The following is a 6000-nucleotide window of genomic DNA, read 5'->3' on the forward strand; positions in this document are numbered from 1 at the left end:
AGAAAGCGGTGACCGAGGAAAAAGTAGAAGAGTTTCTAAGAAAGATGAAAGTGCAAGACTATTCCATTGTGGAGCAGTTAAGGAAGACACTAGCTCAGATCACGCTCTTGTCATTATTGATCCATTCAGACGAACACCGTCGGGCTTTGATGAAAATCTTTAACGAAGTCCACGTTCCTGAAAAAATCTCAGTAAACCACTTGGAAAAGATAGCTAGCAAGATATTTGAGGTAAACAGTCACTTTTTCTGATGATGAGTTGCCCGTGGAGGGTACCGAGCACAATAGAGCCCTCTATCTGAAGGTGAAATGCGAAGATTCCGTGGTTACTCGGGTACTGGTTGACAATGGGACTAGCACAAACATTTGTCCTCTCTCCACATTGAACAAGTTGAAAGTGGAGGATGAAAGAATTCACAAGAACAATATTTGCATTCGGGGATTCGACGGTGGAGGGAAAGATTCAGTCAGGGACATAGTGCTTAAGCTCACAATAGGGCTAGTTGAATTTACTATGGAATTCCAGGTGCTTGATGTGGCTATTTCCTATAATCTGCTATTGGGACGACCTTGGATTCATGCTGCCAAAGCAGTCCCGTCTACTCTACATCAAATTGTCAAGTTTGAATGGGATCGACAGGAAATTGTCGTACACGACGAGGATAATTTGTGTGTGCCCAATGATGCCATTATTCCGCTCATAGAGGTTGAAGACGACAAGGGGCCATGGGTTTATCAGGATTTCGACACAGTATTGGTAGAGAAAATTCCGGAAGGGGAGTGCGTTCCAACTCCAAAGGTAGCTACTACATCAGTCATGGTAGCCGTTGAAATGCTGAAAAATGGTTTTGTACCAGGCAAGGGTTTGGGTGCATCTATGCAAGGTGTTGTGCAGCCAGTTTCTCTTCCAAAGAATCTAGATACTTTTGGTCTGGGGTTCAAGCCTACAGTTGCAGATGTGAGACGAGCCCGCAAAATGAAACAGAAAGCATGGGCATTGCCAAAGCTAATCCCGCATCTGTCCAGATCATTCGCTAGGTCGGGTATCAGAAAGTAACTGTTGTCAAAGGTTCCTGGATCACTGATTGGTGCCGATGGAGACTTGGAGAAGGGGTTCGAAAGGTTATTTGCCAAGGTTAACATGGTTGAGGCTGGGGAAGGGTCCAGCAAGGCAGATGTGCAATTTGTGGGACCACATGCAAAAGTCAACAACTGGGAAGCTACTCCTCTTCCTACCCGGAGGGAGTCTTGGTAGTGGTTTTGATTTTCTTTTAGTTGTCTGGATTATTCCAGGGTCTGTAATTCAGATATTATGTTTCGTCCAGTTGGATATGTTAAAACCCTGTTATCTTTAAATTCAATGAAATGCAATTGTTCCTTTCCCTTCATTTCTTCTAATTTTATTTTTGTTTTCTTCTTTTGTATAGTTCTTTTTATGCTGACATCAATGACATGACATGCATGAGGAATCTTCAGCCCAGTTTTAAAAGCCGATCTAACTCTGAAATAATAATACAAGAAATTGAGTGTGATGACGAGTTGGAATTTGATGATGATGATGAGGCCTATGAAGAAATTAGTAAGGAACTAAGTCATTTCGAGGAAAAGCTCAAACCTAATTTGAACGATACAGAAGAAGTTAATCTAGGGGACCAAGATAATGTCCGTGAAACTAAAATAAGTGTCCATCTGGAACCTCAACTTAGGGAGGAGATAATTAAAGCACTGTTCGAATACAAAGATGTTTTTGCATGGTCCTACGACGATATGCCGGGTCTAAGCACTGATTTAGTGGTTCACAAGTTGCCCACTAACCCGGCATTCTCACCTGTCAAATAGAAGCTGAGAAAGTTCAAAACGGATATGAGTATAAAGATCAAAGAAGAGGTCACCAAGCAGTTCGATGCCAAAGTCATTCGGGTCACCCGGTATCCCACCTGGTTAGCCAATGTTGTGCATGTGCCGAAGAATGATGGCAAGACCAGGGTGTGTGTTGACTATCAGGATCTCAACAAGGCGAGTCTAAAAGACAATTTCCCATTGCCGAACATCCTTATCTTGATTGATAATTGTGTCAAACATGAGATTGGTTCTTTTGTGGATTGTTACGCGGGTTATCACCAGATCTTAATGGACGAGGAAGATGCATAAAAGACGGCATTCATCATGCCGTGGGGAACGTACTGCTATCGCGTCATGCCATTTGGCCTGAAGAATGCTGGGGCAACCTATATGAGGGCAATGACAACAATATTCCATGATATGATACACCAGGAAATCGAGGTGTACGTGGATGATGTGATCGTGAAATCTAGAAAGCAGTCTGACCATGTCAGGCATCTGAGGAAGTTCTTCCAAAGGCTTCGCAGGTACAATCTCAAGCTTAATCCTGCAAAATGTGCGTTCCGTGTTCCATATGGAAAGTTGTTTGGGTTCGTAGTCAGCCGCCGGGGAATTGAACTGGACCCATCGAAAATCAAGGCTATCCAGGAATTGCTACCTCCGAAGAATAAGACCGAGGTGATGAGTCTATTGGGAAGATTGAATTACATCAGCCGGTTTATTGCTCAGCTCATGACAACCTGTGAGCCAATCTTCAGACTGTTAAAGAAAGATGCTACGGTCAAGTGGACAGACGAATGTCAAGAGGCATTTGACAAGATAAAAGAGTATTTGTCAAATCCACCCGTGTTGGTCCCGCCAGAACCAGAGCGACCTTTGATTCTATATTTGACGGTTTTGGACAATTCATTCGGCTTTGTATTGGGTCAACATGATATCACTGACAGGAAGGAGCAGGCCATCTATTACCTCAGCAAGAAATTCACGTCGTACGAGGTTAAGTATACTCATCTTGAGAGGACATGTTGTGCCCTAACTTGGGTGGCACAGAAGCTGAAACATTATTTGTCATCTTATACTACCTACCTCATATCCCACTTGGATCCATTAAAGTATATATTTCAGAATCCGATGCCCACAGAAAGGTTTGCAAAGTGTCAAATCCTGCTCATAGAGTTTGACATTGTCTACGTGACTCGAACTACAATGAAAGCATAGGCCCTGGCGGACCATTTGGCCGAGAACTTGGTTGATGAAAATTATGAACCTTTGAAAACTTATTTCCCCGATGAAGAGGTGATGTACATTGATCAGTTGGAGCAAGTTGAGAAGACGGGATGGAAACCTTTCTTTGATGGGGCTGCAAACATGAAGGGCGTGGGGATAGGAGCGGTGCTTATTTCTGAAACAGGGCAGCACTACCCTGTTACGGCTCAACTTCGTTTTTAGTGTACCAACAACATGGTTGAGTACGAGGCATGCATTCTGGGTTTGAGGTTGGTGTCCAAGAAGTCTTGGTCTTGGGTGACTCGGACCTTCTGGTGCACCAGATTCAGGGAGAATGGGAAACACGGGATTTGAAACTCATACCGTACAGACAATGTTTGCATGATCTTTGTCAACGGTTTCAGTCAATAGAATTCAGGCATATCCCAAGGATCCATAATGAAGTCGTCGATGCTTTGGCTACTCTGGCGTCAATGTTACATCATCTAGATAAGGCTTATGTAGACCTTTTGCAAATTCAGGTCCATGATCAACATGCTTACTGTAATATGGTGGAAGAAGAACTTGATGGGGAGCCATGGTTCCATGATATCAAAGAATACATCAGGATGGGGGTATATCCGGTACAGGCCACAAGTGATCAGAAAAGAACAATTCGACGATTGGCAAGTGGATTTTTCTTCAGTGGAGGGGTGTTATACAAAAGAACTCCAGATCTTGGATTGCTAAGATGCATAGATGTCAGACAGGCCACAGTTATCATGACTGAGGTACACTTCGGAGTTTGTGGACCGCATATGAGTGGGTACGTTCTGGCAAAGAAGATTCTCCGAGCAGTTTATTACTGGCTCACTATGGAGCGAGATTGCATCAGTTTTGTGCGCAAGTGTCATCAGTGCCAGGTGCACGGAGATTTGATTCATTCCCCACCATCTGAATTGTATACAATGTTGGCACCATGGCCCTTTGTAGCTTGGGGCATGGATGTCGTTGGGCCAATCGAGTTAGCAGCATCAAACAAACACAGGTTTATTCTGGTAGCCATTGATTATTTCACCAAGTGGGTTGAAGCGAAAACTTTCAAATCTACGACCAAGAAAGCAGTGGTCGATTTTGTGCATTCAAATATCATTTGTCAGTTTGGGATTCCTAAGGTAATCATCACGGACAATGGAGCTAATCTCAACAGTCATCTAATGACAGAGACCTGTCAGCAGTTTAAGATTATGCATCGCAATTCCACCCCATATCACCCTAAAGCGAATGGAGCAGTCGAGGCAGCCAATAAGAACATAAAGAAGATATTTCGAAAAATGGTAGAAAGGTCCAGACAATGGCATGAGAAGCTACCTTTCGCATTGTTGGGTTATCGCACTACTGTTCGCACTTCAGTAGGGGCCACTCCTTATTTGTTGGTGTATGGCACGGAGGCAGTAATACCCATAGAAATTGAAATCCCATCCCTTCGGATTGTCACTGAGGCAGAAATTGATGACGTTGAATGGGTCAAAACCTGCTTGGAGCAATTAAGTCTGATTGATGAAAAAAGATTAGCAGCACTATGTCACGGCCAATTGTACCAACAGAGAATGGCAAGTGCATATAACAAGAAGGTACGTCCACAGAAGTTTGAAGTGGGTCAGTTAGTGTTGAGACGTATCTTGCCTCATCAGGCTGAAGCAAAAGGAAAGTTTGCCCCAAACTGGCAGGGGCCATTTGTTGTAACTAGAGTGTTGTCCAATGACATATTATATTTGACAGATGTAGAAGGAAAATGTGTAGAAATGGCTATCAATTCTGATGCAGTCAAGAGATACTATGTATGATTTCTTTGTTTGATTGTACTTATTTGTATTTGGCATATTTTAAAGATTGAAATGACGAAGGCGTTTTGTTCTGCTATCTAAACACTTTATCCCTCATCACCCTTTTTGAGCCTTATTTATTTTCTTTCTTACCCCTCTTTCGGAATCAATAGTGAATATCAGAAATACAAGCGTAAAATATAAGAAAAGGAAGAAAAGAAAAGAGAAAGAAAGGAAAGAAAAAGAAAAGAATGAAAAAAAAGAAGAAAAAGAAAGAGGAAAAGAGAAAAGAAGAAGAAAAACAATAAAAGAAAAAGAGAGAAAAGCAAAAGAAAGAAAAAAGAGAAGAAAGAGAAAAGGGAAAATTACAACAACAAAGTAATTTCTATAACATGAACTACGTTCGACCTGATTCCTTTTAAGGATACGTAGGCAGCCTCACGGTTCGGTCTCATCAAACAAAATCCAAAAGCCCCCAAGCAAGAAACTGGGGCAGAAGTTGTGGTTGTTGTGAGAAACCTGATTCCGAAAGTTGTAATTCTAACCCATTTGAATTGTTTTGAGCCTTTTATACCTTTTCTTTCCAACCCTATCAAAAAGCCCACATTACGGTCCAAAGAAAGACCTTCTGATCAGTCGTTGAGAAATGCCAAGTCGAGCATGTAAAGGTAATTCATGTCAGGGGCAACACTCTGGTTCAAGCATGAAAAATAAAAATGAGAGAGTCTTATTGGTGAAAACCTCCATAGGAACCGTAAGGCGATGAGAGTTGAGAGAAATAAAATGAGAGAGTCTTATTGGTGAAAACCCTCACGGGCACCTTGAGGCAAAAGCGAGTTGAAAAGTCAACAAGTGAGAAAGGTCTGTTGGTGGAAAACTGTTTCAAGGCACCGCAGGATGAACAAGGTCAAGGTTTGGGTAAAGTAATCAGGTCATGGAAATTCTGAGGCGACAAAGTACAGCAACTGAAAGTTGATTGGTTGGATAGATTGGGCCGATTAATCCGAAATGCATGTCATGATCATTGGTACCAGCCGTTCCACTCAGATAAGTTTCTTTTTCTTTTTCCCTTTGTAGCAGTCATCTGGTTTTGGATTCTTCTTATCCTTAACTTGCAAAGTCATTGC

Source organism: Nicotiana tabacum, chromosome 6 (genome assembly GCF_000715075.1).
Source record: "Nicotiana tabacum cultivar K326 chromosome 6, ASM71507v2, whole genome shotgun sequence".
In the NCBI taxonomy this organism is placed as follows: domain Eukaryota; kingdom Viridiplantae; phylum Streptophyta; class Magnoliopsida; order Solanales; family Solanaceae; genus Nicotiana; species Nicotiana tabacum.